This window comes from Microcebus murinus, chromosome 16 (assembly GCF_040939455.1).
Source record: "Microcebus murinus isolate Inina chromosome 16, M.murinus_Inina_mat1.0, whole genome shotgun sequence".
In the NCBI taxonomy this organism is placed as follows: Eukaryota; Metazoa; Chordata; class Mammalia; order Primates; family Cheirogaleidae; genus Microcebus; species Microcebus murinus.
Window position 1 is genome coordinate 20,477,343 of NC_134119.1, and position 24,935 is coordinate 20,502,277.

Here is a 24,935-nt window from a genome sequence, read left to right on the forward strand (position 1 = left end):
AGTTGTTCAAATTGCTGTTTCTGTGAGGGGTCAAGTGCTAAAAACTCCTATTATGCCACCTTGCTGATAACATTCCCTCCATCACGTCCATTTAACAGATCAGAAACTTAGGCAAAGTACCTCGCCCAAGGCCACTCACCCCTCAAGTGTTGGAACTGGGATAGAAACTGAGGCAGTCTAGCTGAAAATGGACATTTTATTCCCATGTTAAGTGGCCTCCTCTCAGATAACACTCATTGCTAAACAAAGGCAAAACACAACAGCAAACCCCAGATCCTTTAATTACGGCTTTATTCTCTCAGAGGATAAAAGAATGGGAAGACTACATTGACATAAAACTAAAACAGCTCAAACAAGCATGGAGAGGAGAAAAGCTGGTTTGGACTGAGCTACCACCTCTAAAGGACCATGATTCCAAAGATGGCACAACTGGTTCTTCTACCTGAGGTGTATTTAGGAAACCTGGTGAATGTGTGCAATGGCATTCCAACCTGGGTTACACTGATGTCTTCAGCCAGATGTTATTAACAATAAAATCACCAACTCCCAGTTCATGCCCCCCCAGTGACATCTGAAATAGTTGTGCTAACTTGAGCTTCTGTCCTGGTCACATAGCTATTTCAGCTGTTGTGCATTTTGGAAAATTACAAAGGGAGAGGCAGTCCTAGAGCCATATCCGCCTGATCACATCTCAGAATTCAGTTCCCGCATCTCTAATCAAAGCAAAATGCCTAATAACATTTTATAAAAAGAAATTATTTTATTTCAAATCACTTCTATGGAAGCCACAATCTATTTAGATTTCACATCAGAAAACTGGCATTTATCAAGTTAAAAATGCAAGAAAAAATTCTTTATCACCATTGTGCTGGCATCAAATGATGAAACAATGGAATTTTTCAATCTTTACTTGCTTTGGGGTTAGCTAGGAAGGGTATTAATTCACTTTTCATTTGCTTAACTAATCACTTCCAAACAGCTGTCAGTAATCATGATATCCTGCCCCCCCACAAAAGAGATAAAAGAATGGGACCAGTACTAGCATACATTAATACTGGACTGAGAGTTGGGAGTTTTGTTTTTTCTGTTGTTGTTGTTTGCAGATCCACTTATGCTTGTGCACAACTACATAAACACAAAAACACAGGGCTCTACATGTAAATATGCAATTATGATAATGAACAGAAAAGCAGAAAGAGAGTAGAGAATGACTAGACCATACTTATAGTTTTACTTTTTAAGGAAGAACCAAGAATATCCACAGGGTTACTGGATATCTGCCCCATAAGTGGGGATATCAGTGGCAGTGGAATGTTTTTAAGGGAGGAAGGAATTCAAAATACACATCTATACTCAGCAAAGCTTGTTGATCTTGTCATGGTGGGTGGCAAAAATTGGCAAAGAACCCAAGTCATTGAATATTTTTAGTTTGCCAGTTCTATATGAATTCCTTTATGTGCATGGATTTCCTCTGCATAGTTTGATATAAACAAAAAGCTACAAGCAGTTTAACTTAACAAGAAAAGAACATCAAGCTCCCAGATTCCAATTCTCCCATTCAAACATCACTTTCCCCATCTCACTACAAATACAAACAACTTCACATTAAGGAAAGTGAGGCTTCCCAATTCGTTGCTCCTGCATGACATCATACACCTGTCATTATTCAACTCTCAGTATACAAATAAGCCACAGAACAGTTTATAAGCACAGGGCAAGCCATTCTGTCGGTTTCTCCTTGTTTACTTCCAAGAATAGGGTGACTCCATAAACAGACCAGCTGAGAACACATGCAAATTTCCAATCAACACCCATCTTTAAAAAGTCACAGGGTCTCCTGTCAACAGTCTAACTTACAGAGTATCAGGTTCCCACTTACCTTTTTTAACATCAAGCAATTAGCCAGAAAGACAATCCATCAGGACTCCTATACCACTGTGTGCTAGAGGAAGCAATAAGTGCAGGTAACTCTTAACCTTGCTCTTAAAGGCCATTGAGAATACTCCTATTACACCCTCCAAAACATCTTTGTGATGCTGGCTGTTTTACTGAGAAAAAAAAAATGTTTTTCTTTCTCTCTGCCTTTGAACTGTAATAGAAGATGTTTTCCTGATGTCATGGCTATTGCCAAAGAATAATGATAATCCTTACTCAATGCAATAATATCTTGTATCAATATAACATCTCTGCATTTCAAAAGCTCAAAGTACTATCATGAAGCACTAGCTCTATCTAGCACTTCCATCTTCAGCAAGGTAGACTGAGGCATATATGCAACCTTCATGTACAGAACAGGAAAATGAAGACTCTCAGAATTAGGTTGGTCAATTCTCTAAGATTGCACAATCCAGCTGATGATGAGGCCAGACAATCTGCATTCATTTACTGGGCTGCCTTCTCTGTTCCTACTAAGATTCCAAAACACATAAATAAATTAATCTGGCACTTGTCTGAAATGAAGAATAATAATGGTTACTTAAGCAGAAAAAACATTTCACTCTATTACCATCTTATAAAAATACATACTGTTTAAGGGCCTTAAAAAAATCCCCAGGCCTTCCCATTTCTAGATGAGTAACAATTATAATTTAGAGGCTAACCACCAATAGATATATAGGATGGAGCTAAGAGTTAGCAGGAGAAGAGACAGAGACACGAGTTTCAATAAAATAGTATTGCCTCTAGCCTTGCTAGAAAAAGATAATAAAACTTATAAAAACAATTAAATGTAGGCACCATATAAGACTCCCTATGTAAGATTTCTCATTGCTTCTACATCAACCTATAAGGAAGGCAATGGCATCCCCACTTTACAGATGAGAAAAGTGAAGCTTGTGAGGTTACTTATATGAGGATTACGGCCAGGAAGTGGCAAATCCTAAGTGGTCTCACAAAGAAGACCATCTGCTATTCCTAGAAGGCCTTTGAAAATGATCTGCCTTCAATTCTGAGTAAGGCAGAATAAGAGGTCCCAGCTAAGAGATCTTGAGTACATGCATTAGGTCAAATCATAAGAAATTGCTGATATGCAACTGCTTTCAACCCACAAAATGGATCTGTCACATGGTTAAAACTATTACTTTGGAGGGTCCCTGAGATATATTCAGGGGGGAAAAAGTCTCAAAAGTATGAATACCAAGGGTAAAGTCAGAAGCTGCCTTTGAAGAGCAACTGAGGGCTTTAGATGAAAGAGGCAGGCTGCTGGAGAATTGCAGTTCAAAAAATGCACCAGTTCATAATAAGCTTAGTGAGAAAGGGTGTGTTCCCACCACTGGAGCAGAAACTTTGGTTCCCAAGCCCTTCTAGGATTTTGCCCTTCCCATTCATCCTTTCTGATCAAATTCATCCTTTAGGTAAACACAGGAGGGATTAGAGACCTTTAATTGGCTTTGAGGAAGGAATGGTAATCTGAGATGCCTGGGCAGGAACTATCTTGTGCCTTGTGGGAGAGAAGCAGGGAGAGAAAGAGGAAAGGAAATATCTGCAGTTTGACAGGCTGTTCCCAGCCAAAGAGGAGGGCATTCAAGAATAGGCAAGGTTATTAAACCATTCACCCAAATTTGGCCGTGAGCTACCAGCATGCCATTTTGGATTTTCTTCTTCCACTCCAGTTCTTCCTGCAGGAGGTAGAGAAGTTCAGTGACAACCAGAGTCTAGATCAGTGGTTTTCACACTTTAGCGTGCATCAGTATCACCTGGGGTCTTGGGCAAGGGTGAGGGGACAGTGATTATTAAGATACAGGTTGCTTGGCCCTATCCCCAGAGATTCTGAATGCAGAGGTGTGGAGGTTTGGGGTAGGTCCTGAGAGTTTGTAGTCTTAACAAGTTCCCAGGTGATGGGGATGCTGGTGGCCACGGATCACACTTTAAAAACCACAGGCTTAGCTTCCAGCCATGTGCAATGCATTGCATCTTCCCACCATGCATTGCAATTACCTGGGCTGTGTCTGCACATATGGAAGCCACACATGATCCAATGAGGATGAAGCAAAGAGAGAATGCTGCCCAAGAGATTTTGACAATGGGTACTATAATACCTGCTCTAGTGCAAACCAAGTTGCAACACAACTGACTCTGTGGGATTAGTACTACTAATAATAGCTAACCATTATTGACTAGTTAGCATGTGCAGGCAGTATGCCAAATCTCTACCAATGCTATATTTGAAATGTATGTACTGTTATTACCCCTGCCTTATATGCAGACTCTGAACCCCATTGGATTAAGTGCATGATCACTCAGCCAAAGAATGGGGGACCTGAAACTGAAACCCTGTGACTCTCTAACTTAACCACTGTACACATACTTCCTGAACTCCAGAAAACATACATCAGGAAAAGAAAAGTTTACCTCCAGTGTTCCTGGATAGAAAAATAAATATCTGTGAGTAGGAGGCCATAGCTCTTTTTCTAGTCTACTTGCTATGTCTTCTCTATAACTCAAATGTTCCTCTCCAGCCCATTTCTCTCTTCAGTCTTAACCTGCTGACATGGAGGGAACTGCTTTATGTGTTAAAGTACAGGAGGCTAGGGAAGGGGGTGCCCTGCTACCAGAGGTGGTGTTTAGATTTACTTCTCTTTCCCTGTTGAAACAAACACCTAATTTCTCATGGAACTATCACCTACTGTTTGAGGACTCCAGCACAGGAAATGTTATTATGGTTTGGGGCTCCAAAGGGAGTTAATTGCAAGGGGTGGGACACCTTGAACAGAAAAACTTCTTGATTTTATGACTCTCGATTCTTGCATTGTCTGTCTCATCCCTTTGATGTTAGGGGAGGGCAGTGGCGGGGGGAGGGTAGGCAGGAGGTGGGAGAATGGAGCTACAAAGATACTGGGATCTTATATGAATGGAGGGTTGCTTTCATTGTGATCACCCTGGCTTTGATAGACTACTTAAGAAGTCTCAGGACTTGTTCCTTCACCCTGAAAGTTCCAACTTTATAGTTTACTCCAGGACTGGCTTCCAAAAGGCCACCCACCTAGGACTGCAAGCTTCTAGCGTAGGAGTTGATAGAGCTTCCTCTCACAATGGGAAGATGCTGAGCACATCCCAGGAGCTGGGCATCTGGCCTACAGAGTTCATGTGCAACCTCATGGACCATATCATTGGGTGGGACAGATCTCCAGTGACAATTGCCACCCAGTGGCCGTTCACCTTGCGGTCACTGGGTCCACAAGGGTTACTCTCTATTCTACTTCTGTCCTGACTCACACCTTTATTTACTGGACTAGAGTACACAGAAGTGTGGCCACATACCTACATCCACTGATACACATCTTCCCTAGTGAGTAATGGATGTATTAGGTCCAAACCAATCACGCTCATACTGACCATTTTCAAGCCTAGTCAGATATTTCCACATTAAAATTTCAAGTATCCTTTGATTCAGCAATAATACTTCTAGGTATTTATTCTATGGATATATCTGTACCTATGAAAAATAAGGCATTATAGAATTGCCTGTATTATCAGAATACTAAAAACAATTGAATCCATTTGATCCATCAAGAAGGAGCTAGTTAAATAAATTATGGGTCATCCATACCATGGAATAATACATAATCATTAAAAAGAATAAGGCAACCTACCTATAATGATATGGAACAAATCACCGAAATGTACTGTTAGAAGAAAAAAAAAGAAAATATAGAATATTGTGTATTTGGATGGGAAAAATAAAAGCATATTGTATATATATATATATATATATATATATATATATATATATATATGATGGAAATAGAATATGCTTCCAGAATATCTCTGGAAGGAATCATAAAAAAAATAGTAATATTGCTAGTTGCTTCAAGATGGATATTAGATGATACACTCTAAAGTATAGCTGGCATTTACTCATCCTTCCTGAGGGCCTTGAAATTGATTACAGACATTATTCCATGCAGCCAGAAATAGATACAAAAAGGAAAGGTAATGATATGGAACAAATCTCATGTTTATCCTTGCCTCCTCCCTGACACGAAAGGAAGTTCCCACCATCCCCCACCTGCCAGGGTCCATGCATCTGGGGACGCTACTGACACACATGCCACCCATCCATTTGTTTTATTCTGTTTTTTTGTGTTTTTTTTTTAAGAGAGATAGGATCTCACTCTGTCACCCAGGCTGAAGTGCAAGGACGTCTTCATAGTTCATTGCAGCCTGGAACTCCTGGGCTCAAGCAATCCTCCTGCCTCAGCCTCCGGAGTCAGTGGGACTACAGGTGTGAGCCACCACACCTGGCCCACCCATTGCAATTTCTATCACACGTTCTCCTCAATGTTCTACAGCAAAATTTTTCTGTGGAAACTGCTGGCTTTTAAAAACTGAAGAAAGGAGACATAGATACAGCAAGGCACAAACGCAAAGTCCCAGTGGACTTTGGGACATGTCTACAAAAGAAGGCAGTAACGCCCTTGCATGAATGGGGTTGGATGGAACACATTTCCACAGAACCACGTTTTTTAAAATACAGAGTTGCTGGAGACCTAGAACTTCTGCAAACAAAACCTTCAGAAAAATACAGCAAATATATGATATTAACCCTAAATAAAGTAATGTTACACAAGGACTCTCACTCATGGTGAGAACCTGTCTACATCCAGCACACTGAGACCACTTACTCCTTCATGGCAGCTTCCATAACAGTGCTCGCCCTGGCTTCCTTCCTCCGTCTCTTGCTGCTTCTTCCCAGTCTCTTCTTGGTAGAATCTGCTTCCTAACCCCACTTGTGAAATGCTGGTTCTCTGTCTCCTGCTTGTCTCACTGCACACATTTTCCCCGGCTCATCTGTTTGTATTTGTTGTAGCACCACCTGTGTACAAATGGCCCCCAAATGTCTTCTTTTCAGCTTGGTTTTCTCCCACCATCTGGAACCCAACCTCCAGCTTCTTGTGGAATATCATCATTTGGATGTTCCTCTGGCACATTATTGTCACATGTGCAAAAAATCTGAACGTATCATCTTTCCTATCCTCTAAATAGACTAATAGATTCCCTGGTTTAAGGGATAGGAACATCACCCTCCTAGCCACCAAGGGCTGAATCTTACAAGTCACTCTTAATTAATCCTTCTTCATAAACCTCACATCCTGGCCAGCACCATGCCCTGTAATCCATCCACTTTGGGAGGCTGAGGCAGGAGGATCACTTGAGGCCAGGAGTTCAAGGCCAGCCTGAGCAAGAGCAAGACTCCATCACTACAACAAATAGAAAAATCAGCTGGGTGTGGTGGTGCACACCCATAGTCCCAGCTGCTCAGGAGGCTGAGGCAGGAAGATCACTTGAGCCTAGGAGTTCAAGGTTGTGGTGAGCTGTGAGGATGCCACTGCACTCTAGCCGGGGTGACAGAGTGAGACCCTGTCTCTAAATAAATAAATAAACCTCATGTCCCATCAGTCACCAAATCTTACCACTGCCATCTCTGAAACCCCCTTCCAATCTGTAAGACTTTCTCCATTCCCAGGGCCATCATCTCAGTGTAGGCCATTATTACTGCTCAATACTTTACTATGACAGTCTCCTGCTGCTTGGTCTGCCTCCAGTCTATGTCCCTCTCAACCTCTGCTACTCAATAATTCAATAATTGCCTTTTTGTTGAAGTCTTTTGGATGACTTCTCATTGAGATGACATTCCAAGTTCCTTACCTGATTGACATGCTTCTTCATAATTGGCCCTTTCCTACTTTCTCAGCTTTATCTCTTACTTATCCCCTAGCCTCTGCCCATGTTGAATCATTTACCGTCCCACAAACATCCCAGCCTGTGGCTTACATGTGCCGAATGTGTCATGGCTTCTGCCTCCTCCCAGCCTCACCCACCTGTCTGGCTTCTGTCCATTCTCCAAACTCAGCTCAGTTCTAACTTCCCTGGGAACTCACACCATAGTTCCCCATGCCACCAGCAGAGTTGGCTATGGTCCATCTCACGTTGCCATGATCCTCTGTGCTTCCTTCTGGTTTTAATGCTTCATACTTGCACTAAAAATTAGGGGAAGTTTTACTTTTTTAATATATCTTTTTGTCTCCTACAGCTATAGCTCCATGGACATGGGCACTATTTTTCACTTCTCATTTTACCTCTAGGGGCTATATCATGTCTGTCACATAACAAGGACCTAGTTCCTGATAAGTGATTAAAGATTAGGATATCATTCTTCTGACTTCTGGAACAGTATTCTTTATACTACACTTAAAATAATAATTGACTGGTAAGAAGAGGGAGAGGTATATTAATAAGGTCATCTGTAAAAAATGAGATCGTTCTTCACACTGTACAGAAATATAACTACACAAATCTCCCATGATTCCAAAGACCCAAAAGCTGGGGCTGTGCTTCAAGAACAGACATAAATCTTCTTTAAATGTGTCTTAAGAATTAAGTTATTCATTCTAGTATTTATGTGTCAGCTTCTTATTACTGGTTAAAGCTGGAGATGTCCCTTCTACATAGATGAACTTATGGAGGTTCATTTCAGGGATAACATCTTGAACAGTTCCCAGATTGGACTGCAATTTGTAACAATCACTGCACTTCTAAGCATCCAATTCCCTGGTTCTCATCAGGAGAATTTCTCAGCTGACTGGCAGGTCTGTCCAGAAATGCTTCAGTCCTTGGGAAAAGCCTCCCTTGCCTAGCAAGACACAGAATAAATACTTTGAGTACCTCTTTCATTCCACGCCTTCCCATCTTCTTCCACCCTTCTTGGTTTGACAACGAAATGTGGGGTCAGTGAACCTGATAAGTCATGTCTAGATTCACTGGAAGTTTGTGGCATTGTCATTTCCAGATGTCATGTCATAGGACCAACTTCTAGGGGAGACTACTTTAAAGTAAAGTTATTTAGGGACCTAAATAATAAAACCCATCCAAGTGGAGACCTAGACTGGATCCTATTATAGAAAATTCAACTGTAAAACAAATACAAACTGCCAGCAAAGAGCTCATTAAGCTGCAAAAATTAATTTTTACATAGATTTGTTTAGAGCTTAAAGTTTATTTTTCCAAAGAAGCTAAGTTATACATCATAAATCTATTCCCTGTCGGCATTTAATGCATCTTCAGTGCTCCTACAATTTAACTAGATAAAACTGAAGAATCCATCTGTCACATCCAACACTATATATGTGGGAAACAATAGAAATCCAACTTCCAATAAGTGGGGTATTTGATTTTCCCACAACCTTTGCAGAGGGAGAAACCACGTTTGAGAAGAACAGGGAGAAAACCCCCAAGACAAGGCAAAGAGGAGTTTGCATGAGCTCTGGACGGCAAGGCTGGAGAGAAGCTGTTTCCTGCAGCCAGTGACATCCCGAGCCGGCATTTGTATTTCAGGAGACAGCTTGTAGAGCTAAAAGGAAATTCCACAGCATCAGACAAACCCAAATTGAGGGACATTCCACAAAATAGCTGGCCTGGGTTCATCAAAAATATCATGAAAGACAAAGAAAGACGGAGAAACTCTTCCAGATTAAAAGAGACTGAAGATGAGTTAGCTGAAGGCAGCAGAGGGTTCAGGACTTTCTTTTGCTGTAAACCTACGGTCCCCAAGCCCCAGGCCGCAGACCAGTACTGGCCACGGCCTGTTGGAGACTGGGCCACAGAGCCCCCTTCCCCTGCCCCACCACCATCATGGAAAAATTGTAGGATTGCCCCTCCATCCCCCGCGCACAGCAGGAGGTGAGTGAGAAGCTTCATCTGTATTTACAGACTCCCCTCCCCATGGCTCGCATCACCTCCTGAGCTCGCCTACCCACACACACACACCACCCATGAAAGAATTATCTTACATGAAACCAGTTGCTGGTGCCAAGCAGGTTCGGGATCGCTGCTATAAAGGATTCATCGGGACAATTGGGGAGGTGGATAAAGTCTATGAACAGGCAATAGTACTATGGCAGTGTTAGTTTCCTGGTTTTGATAATGGGACTACAGTTATGTAAGAGAAATAGATTTGGAAATATTTAAAGGCAAAGAGATACCAGGTCAAACAGTTCTGAGGAAAATACATATATTTCACATATATTTGAATATATATACTTCCCCCAGAACTGTTGTGTGTATGTAAAATATATGTATATATATGAATGAAATAAGAAAAAAGGAGGAAAGAATGGATTGGTCAAACACAAAATGTGGGTGTGAAGAGTCTGTAGGAATTGTTGTACAGTGTTTATAATTTTCCTATAAGTTTGAAATCATGCCAAAATAAAATATAGTTTTTTAAGGAGATTCTGGCATGTTGTTATAATTTTCAGTCATGTGTTACGATTCTCAGTCATGTGATCTTGAGACCTAACATACTTTTTAAAAAATTTGTCAGTTGAGCCACAACCAAGCGATGCTACAAGTCCTGCAAGGCGTAAGGCCAACTCTTTGAAAGGGTCTTTGCTCTGTGGTTCTCTGCTGAGACAGCTGCTAGTGGGAGGTTAGAACCAGCCCCCCAGACTATACCCATCTCCAAAGGACCCACTGTTGTGAGTATTCCAAACAGAGCTTGCCATTCTGTAGGCATGAGCAGTGTTCAACATTTTCACCCAAAACTTTGGTTGAATTCTGTTTCATTTGGCTTTCCTTGAGCTTTATTCTGCTATGCTTGGATAACTGTGTGGATCTATTTACAGCTTTCCCTGTTGTCTGAGAATGTGGCTTTGAGACAGTGTCATAAGCCATTTCCAACAGGGACCGAATGCTTTCCTTAAGAGATGGAGATGCACTCCCAGGCGGCTCCCCTCCACGTCCCCTGGAGGTCATCTGTGCCACAGGAGAGGGGCCGGTCCTGTTCATTCCAAGCAGCTCGCCCAGACAGCCTCGCCTGGCCTTTCCTCCAACGGCTAAATGCTTGACACGGCCCTGTTCAGACTTGTCCGTGTGCCAAAATCAACATGAAATACGTACTTCTGGGTTTTTTAGAGTTGACCCCAAAATATCTATTTACTCAGACGTTGACATTCTAGTGAGTAAGGAGCAAAGCTCTGAGGATACACTGTTGGTGGCAGAGCAGAATTCAGAATTCCACTCAGAGTCGTAAAGTTGGACGGTGACTTAGGAATCATAGAGTCCAATGTCTCATTTTAGGATAAGGAAAATGGGGCTGCAAGGGCTGAATAACTTGCGGGTCTAGAAAACTGGGATTAGAACCCAGGTATCATGTCTCCTGGAGCAGCTTCTTTTGACTCTACCAAAGGAATGAATGCACTTGGGCGAAATGGCCCCAGGAGCCTGAGTTATTAGGTGGGTAACAGGGAAGGCAGCTTCCCAGATACATACTTTGGGATTAGAGACGACAACATTTCCAAATCCTTTTTTTCAGAGTCCTACACGAAGAAACCTCAAACCCAGGATTCCAGCCAAAAACAATGGTTCTCAAGTTCCTATGAAATCCTGGATGGATGTTTAACTGGGCAACGTACTCGCCGACTCCCGTGGCAGATGCAATCCTCAACAGAGCTCCAGGGCTGACACTCGAAAGGGAGTGGATGTGTGCGTGTGAATCTGAGTCACACGCAGTAGGCATTTGCTCTTATCAACAGGATGAGTGAGTACAAGAGAACATGAAGGGCACTTCTGAAAAGTAAGACGGAATGATATGCCCCCTATTAACCAGATGAGCACGCTTCTCACTGCTTATAGAAAAGCTTACTGAGAAACTTTACAGAGAAATTTCTAGAAATTTCCAGAAAAGTGTATGGGGAAAAGGGCTATTTCACCCTTTCTCAGGCCTAGTATAAAACAGTACAAACAAAACTAGGAACTCATACATTCATGCACTCATTAATTTATTCCTTCCCATTACACATAATTATTGATTTCTACTTCATAATAGGTGTCATGCCACAGCACAATGAGGTCCCATCCTCAAGGAGCTCACAGTCCTAATCTCCATAATATATAAAGAGCTGCTATAAACAATTAAAAAAGGCAACCCAGTTCAGTTAGGACCAAAAGATAAGTATTAGGCATTTCACAGGGAAAGAAATGCAAAAACAGGCCAAACATTAGGAAAGGGTATTCGCCTTCACGAGGCATTAGGGACATCAAATTAGAACAGTGAGACACCATCTTTAGACATCAGATCAGCTGAAATTTAAAATACTGACAATCCTCGGTGTCCAAAAACTATGGAGAAACAGGTCCTTTCAAACACTGTCAGTGCTGGGAATAAGAATTGAGATACAATTTTGAGAGAGCAACTTGACAACGGCTATCAAAATTTTTAATGCACACACCCTTTAACCCTGTATTTTGATGGTTGCAAAATCCCATCCTGAGTGGACATTAATTCCTCTCCTTGTCATGCAGCATTTCTTTCCACTCCTAGTGACAGCAGCAAGAAAAGCTCAGTAGAACCACTGGCCTTCCCTATGTCTAGTACACGTCACAAGGGGCATGTGCCTAAACCTGGCCTATAAATGCATTACATCCCCCTCGCCACCATAGCTGACCCACATGTGGACATGTGAGCCAATGTGACACAATTTGGGGACATACCCTTGAGCTATTGAGAGAAAATTGCCTTCTGTTTTCCAACGGACTTAGAGTTTTGAGGGGTGAAGCCCAGGGCACCTGGCACCCGTGTAACCACTAAAAAGGAAGGCCCAGATAATGGAACGATGCAGAGGATGGCAGAGGAAGGGAGACCTGTCCCTGTGATATCTCCTGAGCCCTTGGCACCTGATCCTAAAGCCAGATCCACTTTCTTATCCAATAGATTTTCTTTTTATTTAAGCTAGTTTAGGATGGGTTTTCTATTGCTGAAAACTAAAAAGCCCAAACAGACACACTCCTCTACAGGATAACTAACACATGTGTGAGATATATGTGCACAGATAGTCATTGCAGCATTTTTCTTTTTGGTAACAGTGGAAAAAAATATCAGCACCCTAAGCATTCATCAATAGGAGAAATGTTTAAATAATTATAGAACATCATACTATATTAGGGAATATAAGGATGTTGTATTATAGGAAAAAAGCAAGTCACGGTGCAATATGTATAATGTGATTTCATTTGTGTGGAAAGGACTATGTATGTATGTGTTCAAATTCATTTATCACTGTATACATGTATCAATAAATGCATTTCCATTTGTATGTATATATGCATATATATGCTCATATATACACACATGTGTTTTTATATGGTTATACTCTTAAATGTATAGATATAAAGAAAAAAGCTGGAAGTCTGCACACCAAACAGTCATTACTTCTGGGAAGGAGAGTAGACCTGAAGGAGAGGGAGAAAGGAAGGGAATTGGTGATGAAGGAGACTTTAACATTTTATTCTGTGTTTTTCTGCATCCTTTTAAATGTTAATAAAAAAGAAAGAAAGGGGATTCTAGACACAAACAAAGCCACATGCAAAGGCAAGAGAACACTGAAAGAGAACTCGGAAATGTTTTACGTTAGGTTCCCCCAAAAGCCAACCCTGAAATAACAATTCCAATGCAAGTGGTTAATTTGGAAAGTGATTCCAGAAAACACTGATAGGAAGATGAAGAAGTGAGACAGGAAAGGAAGGAAGCAAATAATGGATGCGGCAAGGCTGAGTCAGCAGCGGGGACGACTGGAGCTCAATCGCGCTGGGGAACTCCATGAAACGATGGAATCATCCCACGCAAGGGAGGAGAGAGCTGATGTCTTTGCACACCCATTCTTGAAAGTTGCTGGTCAGGGATGCTTCCAGGGGCCATTCACTCCCTGGCCCCTGAAGCCTTCCCCATACCTGGGCAGAGTGGGCTCTGCTGGTGAGAGAGGCCCTTAGGCAGAGAGTGTCAGTTGGAATTTGGGCCAGTGTGCATAGAAATGTTAAGCATTGAGGGGATTGCATAGAGCACAGCCATTGTCTGCTTTGAGTGTGTCCTTCCAGGGCTGATAAGGATTTCAGTGTAGATAGGAACAGTGTCGGGGAAGCTAAGAGAAGAGACCTGGAAAGATCAGCGTGAGTCTGGGGATTAGGATGGTGAAGACATCTTTCCCCTCACATTAAGAAATTCTTGACAATGGGAAACTACAAGCAAATATAAGTCAAGGAGTGATAAGATCAGATTCCTATTTTAGAAATTCATTTTAGAACAGCAGGTCTGATTACAGAGATCTGGTTGTATTCAATGCATTGATGCATAAAGATCTACTCTGGTGTGTGTCACGAGTAACACTCACTCCTTCAACAAATATCTATTGAGCACCCACTATGAATAACTATTAGGCCCCCAAAAGATGTTTTGATAGTTTTTTAAACAGCATGTACAAGTGATTGTTCTTAATGAAATACAGATAATTCCATAATCATCCTGTGGGATCCATTCTACACACAATCCCACATACTCTCTTGAGTGAAAGAACATAGAAAAGGAGCCACAATCCTGGGGAATTGTGCTAACCATGGGTACTTCCCCTTCCTCCCACGATGTATCTTACACAAGAGCATCATCTGCCAGCACTTAAATTGTTAAGAAATGATGGTTTATAAAATGAAATAGGACAACTGGAAAGTTGGTTTTGGTTTTTATCCCCCCCCCCCCCCAGCCATCCAAGAAAGAAATATTGATCTTGAATTCAGGCTGAATTTTCAAGTATTGAAGGGAGGAGATGAAGCTGGGTCATTCTCCATTTATTCCTTACCCTACCGGAGCCCTTTTGCTCCCATCTCTGCCCTTTCTGACCCCTATGGCTCACACCCCTGAACTCCTTTGCCTTCTGATTTGGGGCTGGTCTTTGCCCACTGGAAGCACTGACCGGAGATCAGAGGATGGAAGAAAGGAGAGCGAGTGCTCACAGTCACTGTTATGCCCCCTTATGCCCCATCTCCTCCCATGGGCAGCGGCTGCACACCCCTGTCCAGCTCCCATCAGGGGGTCCTTCCTCCATGGCTCCAAGCTCACATGTAAGATACTTTTGGGCCTTCCACCGGCGCCCCCTGCCCCTCATTTTCTGGACACAGGACAGCATCGTGCACTTGCCCCTGGTTCCTTCGCCAATCCAACTTAGCTTCTACTTCCCTGCTCTGGAAGTGGGCCCTTCGTTACACCCTCTGCTGCTCAGCCCTTTGAGTGTTCAGTTTCTTGCAGGAACTGTAATTTCTACAGAGAATAAAAGATTGTTCCAGAATTGCCTGTTAGACTTCGTGATCAACTGGACATGAGCATGAGAGGTTGGGGAGAAGGAAAAGACAAATATGCCCCAGTTTGTGGGTGCAAGAGGGAGGCAGAGAGGTGGCAGGGTCAGGGAGGAAGCCAGAGAGCCCCCCAAGAAGGCACAGGCTGAGATACGGCAGGATAAGGGTAATGTGAACTTGCTCCCAGGGGAACTAATATTTGGGACACATTGACTTGAGCGTCTAAGCTAGAGACACTGCCGTTGGGACAGAGGCGTTGGAGTTGGAGCTGAGGCCTGGACCTGGGGTTGGAGACAGACTTAGGAACATTGAAAGCTACTAAGAACCCCTTAGGCAAAACTTAAGGCTTACACCTTCATGTTTTTTTCCTGCATCTGCTTCTCCCTCAGCCCCACCTGGCTCCTCCCTCTTCAACCCATATTCCCCACATCCATCCCTAAGGTCACCCTCCAAGCACAATGTCCCACTTTTCAAGCTTTGCCCATTTCTGGCACCAAAGATTTTCTAGCTTACAACCCCTCAGAGCCTTGAACACTGTTTTCCAGAACGACAATGAACTCCTCTGATAAAGCGTCTCCTCCTGAGATAAAAACGAACTCACCTATTACTGTTCCAAGAAAGGATTTGCATCTTTCCAAAGGACAATGGCCAGACCACTACTGGGACAATGACCAACATCCTTGTTTCTCAAAATAGGATCCTCCTCCTTCTGAGGAGACAAGACAGCATTCTGGGAAGTGCTCAGGACTGCAGGATTAACACGGTCCATCCCCCTGAAGCGTCAGTTTCACTAAAAGATTTGAGGATGGGTGACATTAGCTACAACATGAATAATTATGGAAAGGATGAAAAAACTTCTAGCCATTTTTAAGATATTAATAAAACATGAGCCTCCAAAGGAGTCTCTGCCAAAGGGTTCACATTGCATCTGACCGGCTTGTGAGGGTACTTAGTGGGAAAGTCAGGCTACGTCAGTGTACTATCCCAAAGGTGGGAATTTCTGGACATTGAAGGGCAAATATTTTAGAGCCAGCAAATCTTATGACACTCCCATAAATCATTTCTCTTTGGCCCACCCAGACACCACAGACAACGCCTAGGCCTTAAGTGACAGTTCCTTGTGTAGCTGCCTTCCCTAACTTTACAATTTGGTGCATAAAATACCTTTCAGATGATGTAAATCCATCCACTACAAGCCTTTAGGTTTGCCTGTTATACGCTGTTTTAAGTATAACACATTTGCTTTCTTCAAGCAGAGAACATGTCCTGATTCCAGAAAAGTCTGCCAGGGAAGACAAAAAAGAATGCATACACCAACTTCTTGAAACATTCGGCACCTGCCACAATCACCAATAAATCTAAACTGGACAGCTCGACATTTCCTCATACAAGACCCCACCTTCCAAAGAACATTTGTCCTAACATGAAAAACAATAAAAGCCCAGCTGATAGAATGCAAAACATTCTTCCTTGTCTAACTGGAGAAGCAAAAACAAAATAATTGCTTGCTTAGGCAGCGATTCGAGCCATTCCACAGTCCCTGAATGTTACAGTCCTGTTCAAATGGCATCGGTAATAACCTTCAATAATCTTCAGATTGAAAGAATTTATATGCTGTCTCAACACTCCTTTTTTTTTTTAAATCTACCTGTCCAAAGAAAACTGCACTCTGATCTTCTTAAGCATTGTGTATGTCTGAATGAGTGCTGTGGAACTCTGTTGCATCCTTTTCTACTTTGTAAAAACACAGTTGTCAGTTCCGGCTTTAGAAACAATTCAATTTATAAACAATTTAATGGAGGCTTCCTGTCCCCTCCTTTTCCCTTTAACATGGAGCCTTCCTCCGCTGTTTCCAAAGAAGATCTTAGCTTCCCCACCAAGCCCCCACTCCCACAGACCCTCCTCCCTCTCTCTCCACAAGGGCTGCCAAGTTCTCCCAAAAGGAGGACAGGATATAGCAGAGCCTGTCCAGCTTCCCAATCCATCGAGCTGTCTCTTGAAGGGCTGGAAGTTTGGGTTTAGCAGCCTCTGAGCACATTCATTCCAGTCTGCCACTTGGGGAATCCAGCAGACCTTTGTGATGGCCTGGGAAGATAACCATCCCTTGGAACACTGTTCTATAAGAAAAAAAAGTGCATCCAAAGTTCCAAAGGACTTTTGGAACAGAACATTTTCACATGACAGCACGTGATCTACACACTATGTTAGAGATGTATGTGTGATTTCCATGGACCCACAAGTTTTCCTGGGAGTTCCCTAGCAATGTCACCAAAAATTAATCTAGAGGCCTTTGGGAAAGGCCGGGCAGACTATCTACTTGCTTAAAACGTTATTAGCAAAGTAGGGGGAAAAAGTTCATTCATTCTTTGAATTTGATTTTTGTTACTTTATAATATATTAGAAATAGCTATTTTGGCAGAAATTAGAACTCTTTTGTACTTCTTTTACTTATTTTAAGGCTTGATATTGTTATTTTGAATTCTATATGGGGAAACCAAGTTTAAGGCCTTTTAACCATATTAAACAGACCTTGATCCTAGATAGAGGAAAAAATAATTCAGTATTTGTTCAAATACCAGCCTTGGCTTTGGTACTAACTGGCTAATAACTGGGTGTCCATTTTCTCATGAGTAAGTTTTGCCTAAGGATTCCTTCCAGTTTAACATTTCATGATTCCCATCATTTCTCCCCTGTCTTCACGTAAGGTTCTCCAGTAGGATCTTTCTTCCCTGGAGGAATCTGTGCCGAGATGCCTCCTGGTTTAGTTGCAAACACAGCTGTGCCTCTTGGTGCCATGAATCGGCATATGTAGAACCTAATGAAGCAGCAGATTACATGGAGGACCTCAGTAAATACATGTACACACCTCAGTAAATATCATTTGCAAACCTCCCTGAGATCCCTTATGATCCAATGTTATAGCATTCACAATGTTCCAAGTTAGGCGTCATTGAACCCCATCTACCAGATGGCAAACAGGTGGCAAAATCCTCCCCAGTCATTATAATTTTAATATTGACATGACTTTAATTCCCTTTTATTTTAGAAAACAGGTATGAATACATCCTAGGTTTTGAAAATAGAAGGGTCAATATTGCCAAAATCTGTTAGTTAGAATAAGAGGAAAAATGAATTAATGCTTTTTTTCTGTTTGTGCTTTCCTCCTTTCTCTCCCTCTCTCCCCACCCACACACACATACACTCTCTCTCTCTCTCACCTTCCCTCCACTGTGTACTAAAATCTCCTTTCAATAGTCAAACCATGTTGAGCATAAAGCCAAGTCTACTTGGCAGGGAAGGTTTTGATTCCAAGAAACATTAGATAAAACAACCTGCTAAGTCAAAACAGATTGCATGAACTTTGGAATCAGATTTTAAAAAGTGGGTCAACTAACTATGGTCTATGGGTCAACTATGGCTCATCATGTGTTTGTGTATACCTACAAGCTAAAAATGGTCTTTATGTTTTTAAATAGTTAAAATTATTTTCAAAAAATATAATAAGACCCACAAAAATTATATGAAATTCAAATTTCAGTGTCCATAAACAGGTTTATTGGAATTCAGCCATACCTGCTTCCTTGTGTATTGTCTATGGCCACTTTCACATTACAACAGAAGAGTTGAGTAACTGCAACAAAGACTGTATTATTGCTCAACAAAGATTTATCTGGCCCTTTACAGAAAAAGTTTGATGACCCATAAGACAGACTTACAATTTGATTCTGCCACTTAATATCTGTGTGGCATTAAGTAAGGTTCTTGCCCTACGTGACCTCAAGTTTCTTTTTCTAAGAGAAATGATCTACAAATTTCAGACATCTAGAATGAAGCCTGGCACCACTTACATTGGTTCCTTTGCCACTGATCTTTCCCATGTCTTTCTCTGCATAGCTGTCAGAGGCATCAAGCCAAGAGATGTTGGCAAAACTCTAATTTGCAAAGAGGGCAGACCACATCATATCTTGGTTGCAAGGACCAGTTCTGGGATCCTAGGTCTGTTTTAGTAAAAATTATTTTTGGCTAGTACCTGGAGGTTTTATTATTTTCCTTTCAGCAAAGGTGAAAGTGGATATTAACAAATTTGCATCTACCACTTTTGCTATTATACTCCTGGGAAACTCTTAACCAGGAGGAAAGTGTGTTTTAAGTTGTTAAACTGATAAACCATATAAAAGAAGCCAATAAGCATTCAAAGTTGGGGAGTCCAGACAACCCCCCTCCACGGAAATTGGAATTCTTTTTTCAAAATGCAACTACTGCAAAGCATAACAACTTCCACAGTGAAAGCCCAAAATCACAATGTCCTTCGAGACTTCCCTGCTGTTCTCTGGATCTCTCTGCCCACTTCATTCAAAACTTCTTTTACCACTAAGTCAACTCAACAAGAAAAATGGTACTCAGAGACCAGCTGAGCAGATGCTTCCTACCTCAGAAGGAAACTACCATGTTTAGAAAAATTAAAGTACAACTTGAGTAGTTTTCTACCTAACTGAGAGGCGGTGTTCTCCTGTGCAATGAACTTAGGAAGTAAACGGGCTTGTGTTCAGATATCAGGGTGCCTCCTACACCTCTGTGGCCTTGCCATCTGGTCTCTGAACCTCGGTCACCTTATCTGGGTAATGAGGAAAATAATTTTTACCCCACAAGGTTGATATGGGATGAAATAAGATGACTTACACAGCAGATTATGAGCTTATAAGCAATGCCCAGCACAAAATATTTGCTCAGTAATTGTTTGGTCCTCCCTCCATATCCTTATTCCAAGTTGAATCAAGAGTTTGGTGTTCCAAATGTTGACAGGCATTCCATACAGGGATGGAATTCCCTGTATGGAATGCCTGTCAACATCAGGAACTGTGGCTACGTACAAGACGTCGGTTAATTTTTGCAACAGCCTATGTGGGTGATATTTCTAGCTTCAGCTTTTAGATGAATATATTGACTATCCCATCCTGAAGTAATAATGATGGGAAAATGCTCTTTGCAATATGAGACATATAAGTGTAAGAACTGGAGGAATTGTCTGTAGCTGATTGGCTCAGCTGGCCAGCTTTGTTATCCAAAAATTACTAATGGTGTTCAGGGCTGTGAAGGTGGTAGAAATAATAAACTTAATCTTGCCAATTTTTTATATTAAAAAAACCTTCTATGGAACTATATACTAAAAGTGCACTTAACCATTCAGTTCAATGAACTTTCACAAACTGAATACAGCTGTGTCTTCACCAGCACCCAGACTAAGAAACAGCACATGAGTGGCACCCAAGAAGACCCCAGGAATGATTTCTTCTGGTCACTAATCCTCAAGGGTGAATGTGATCCTGACTTCTAATAGCGCAGATTAAAGGATCTGCTTTTGTACTTTATATAAACTACAGTCATAGAGTGTGTGCTCTTTCATGCCTGACTTCTTTTGCTCAACCTTTATGTTTGTAAGATTCATCTATATTGACACATGTAATTTACAATTAGACCATACACTCTCAATATGTACAGCACCCCATTTCGTGAACATGTCACAATGTATTTATCTGTTCTATTGATAATAAGCATTAGGGTCATTCCAGTCTGGGGGAATTTGAACACTCTACTACATGTCTTTTAGTGACTATGTTATGCATTTCTATTATGTACACACCTACAAATGGACTTGCTGAAGCTTAATGCAGCTCACGTTCAGCATTGGTAGATACTGCTAAGGATTTTTCCAAGGTATATTCCCACCAGTAGTACATGTGGGTTCTACATCCCACATCCTCAACATCAGTCGGTATATTCCACCTTTTTTGTCTTCACCATGCTGGTGGGTGCCTGCTTGCATTTTTTTATTTCTGTCTCATAAACATGAAATATTCAACTACAAGAATAAATGACAAGAAGTGAGTCCAAGGAGAGCAAACTGAGATAGTATCACAAAGACCCCATGAAAACCACAAGGATCGTGGACACATAGTTAGCCACTTGGAACCATCATCATTGTCAAATGTGTGTGGAACTCACTTTAGTGCTCAATGACTCAGTCCTCCCCTGCCCCGCCCACCATAGTGTATTTAAACTAAAATTCTATAAAAGAGTCCTGATTTTCTATCATCCCACATTTTGACTTCAGAATTGCATTTTCTTCCCACTGCTGCTTGGGTTTCTCAGGATATTCTTAATGTAATTAGGGGTATTAGTAAGGAACAAGTAAGGAGAAACAGGAGAAGACTGGTCTCTGGATCCAGTAACAACCAGTAAATATAAATGAGTACTTCAAACCTGGACAGAGTCAGGAGGGAGAGGCCTGGGGTATTCCCAATACATCCTGTCTATAAGGACCATATCACCAGTTGGATATATGATAATAGTAATACCTCACCTTTGCATAGCCTTTTGCAATGATGCTCTGGGAATCTATGGAATACTGAGAAAGAAACAAGTTCTTTGAAAGCAACCTGCTGCAGGGCTGCTTAGCTGGCTGCACCCCAGAACCTTTATTGCAGTAGACAGGCAGGGGCTGCCCTCAGAGCATGTAGACTGAAGACACAGGAGGGGTCTCATGCTCTCTCTCTCTCTCCTGATGCCTGTGTCTGTGTCATAACATCTGACCTCAGGGACATGCTGAAAACAGGCCTCCCTCCCTGACATTTCCTGTGCAACATACATCACCACCCCACACAGCAACCCAAAGCAAGTGCAGTTTGGCCACTGAATGTCCTTTAGCACTGTGGTCCCCAAACCCCAGGCCATGGCCCGATACCAGTCTGCAGCCTGTTAAGAACTGGGCCATGCATCACCACCTGAGCTCCAACCCCCACCCCCATCCCTGTCCAGGGGGAAAAATTGTCTTTCACGAAACTTAGGAACCAGGTCGCACAGCTGGAGGTGAGTGGCTGGTGAGCGAAGCTTCATCTGTATTTACAGAGGTTCCCCGTCGCTGGCACCACCACCTGAGCTCCACCTCCTCAACCCCCAACCCCTGTCCATGGAAAAACTGTCTTCCGTGAAATTCTTTGGTCCCTGGTGCCAAAAAGTTTGGGGATCACTGCTTTTAGCACATGGCCTGCATGCCATAGCTCATAATAATAGCCAATACTTACCAAGTGCCCACTCCAGGCTGGCAAGGTGCTAAACACATCACAGGCATTATGAGTTTTGATTTGGCTTCATCCCCACAACACTCAGAGTCGCACAGCACATAATTCACAAGGCCCAGTATGAATCCAGACCTGCTCCCTCTTCTGTTTGGGCCACGTGATCTGAGGAGGGCTTTGCGCCTTCCTTCTCCAAAACACACGCATGCCTGCTGATACTTAAAATCCCACAGTTCTATTTCCCCATGTCAAAAATGGTATTTGTACTTGTTTGATGCACTACTGTTTAATGGACACACTATCAAACACCTTAAGGGATTATGTTTGGAAGGGAAAAGACCCTTTGTAACCTGGGAGCCCAGGAAAATGGGCTTCTGAGAGGTCAGGAACATGAACCGCTGGGCAATTTTCCCTGCCCTTTAGTATTTCTAAATCCACAAATAGTTTTATAGGTTTTCTTTGAGGCAACTCTCTCAGACTCTGAGGCGAAGACTAACTCAGAAGGATAAAGCAGATACCAAACTATTTCTTCAATCCCAACATGGTATTCAATCCCAACAAATAAGTCCCTTTTCATTTCATACTTGAAACCAAGTTGAATTATTTCACCCAACAAAGTATTAACCCTCATGTGGCTATGGTTGAAGAAAAGGTCTAGATATTTCACAATTGCCAGAGGTAGAATGGATCCTTGCAGCCCTCTGGGATATCATGGGGATACATGTGGAGGTTTGACACCAGGAGATCCACAAACCCAACGCCACCACCCAACCCTGACACCACCGAGGTAGGAGGAGTACCCTCCTCTCTCACCTCTCATCCTCCACTTGGTCTATTCTCTGGTCTTGCTCACCTCCAATCCATTTCCACAGTGTAGCCAGAGAGAGTTTTCACCATCAGAGTGTCTCATTCTCCTGCTTAAAACTCTTCCTTGGCTACCCCTTTGTTCTTTGAGTAAGATCCCAAATGCTAACAGGTACAAAAGTAGAGCTAGTATGGGTACACGTAGTCACACAGAGTGGAATGGTAGCACTGGAGACTCCAAAGGTAAGAGGTTGGAAGCAGGGTGAGGGATGAAGGTTTACCTATTGGGTACAGTGTATGCTGTTTGAGTGATGGATACACTAAAAGCCCAGATCTCACTGCTATGGAATATATCTACATAACAAAATTGCCCTTGTTCCCACTAAACATATTGAATTTTTTTAAAGTACAGCTAGATAGGAAGAATAAGTTCAATGTTCTATAGCACTAGAGAATGACTATAATTGACAACTTATTGTATATTTTCAAATACCTAGAAGCATGGATTTTGAATGTTCCCAACACAAAGAAACAATGAATATTTGTGGTGACAGATTTGCTAATTACTCTGATTTGATCATTACACATCACATACAGGTATCAAAATATCACACTGTACGCCATATATATGTGCAGTTATTATGTGCCAATTAAAAATACTAATAAAAGCAAAAAATGCTTAATACCATCAACAATGACCTGAGCAGCCTGGCTCCCCCCTACCTTATTTGACTCGTCTCCCACCAGTCTACGTGCCAGTCATATGAACATTTAGTTCTTCATACACACTGAGCACTCACCTACATTCAGGCCTTCCCCTGCACTGCCCCTCTGCCTGAAAAAAATAATTAAACAGCTCCTGTCCCTTGTCACCTAATGAATTTCAACTCACTCCCTGGGCTTCTGTTTCAATTTCTATGAGAAACTTTTGTCAATTCCCAAATAAGACTTGGATAAGACTCAAGTCTCCTCAATACTTTCCCCTGCATTAACACCACGTCCACGGACCATGATCACCTGTTCGTTTGTCTGCATCTTCAAGTATCTCGCTCACCAGTGTATACCATGTCACCAGGCCTGGCCCACAGTGAACACTAAAATATTTTCTCATGTTGAATGAATTGAATAATTTGTTCATTAAACTAAGATCATCTCTTCTAATCAAATAACAATAGATCTCCAAACTGCCCTCAACCTTCTAAGATAAGCTTGCCCTTCTTTTTGAAGAGGAAGAAGAGAAACTTCAGGGAGAGAAGAAAGCCCACACTCTGTAAAACCAAATGAATTAATTCCACTTAGCCAACGAGTAAATACAGGATTAGGAGTCAAACGGCAACACCCCCCCTCCCCTTCTCTGGCATGTATAGAATGCAGGACTAGCTCTGAAATGTCTTCTATTTTCCCAGACTGCTTTTGTTGCTTAATTGTTCAACAAAAAAAGAAGGAAATTCGGGCACTCCCAGGTCTCCCTCCCACGGAAACCTGTTTTACTAGCTGCATTTTATATGGCTGCAGAAGGCCCCAGAAGGATCTTATGGGAAAGAACGGGGACTAACAACCGTGTACCCTTCAGCTCCAGAACACACACTCATGCTCATAAGAGACTCCAGGTTGGGTGTTTTCCTTGTGTTCCTCTAAGAGTGGCTGCATCACTCATTGAACTTGTATTTTGGTGCTTGTCTAAAGCCTTCCTTCTGTGGTTCACTCCCAGTCTTAAACCTTGCATGTGACCACATGTAAATGTGTATTTTTACGGTCCTATAATCTCAGGACTTTTAAACCTCTGTTGCTTAAAGGCATACAATGAGCTGAAGCAGAAAACTCTGGAGGTTTCTGATCAGCTAGAAGTTTATGTGCTTGTTCTAAGTGATTTCATGGCTTCAGTTCTTGCAGGGACTGGGCATAGCAAAGATAAGGTTCTAATTCATTCTTCGGGGC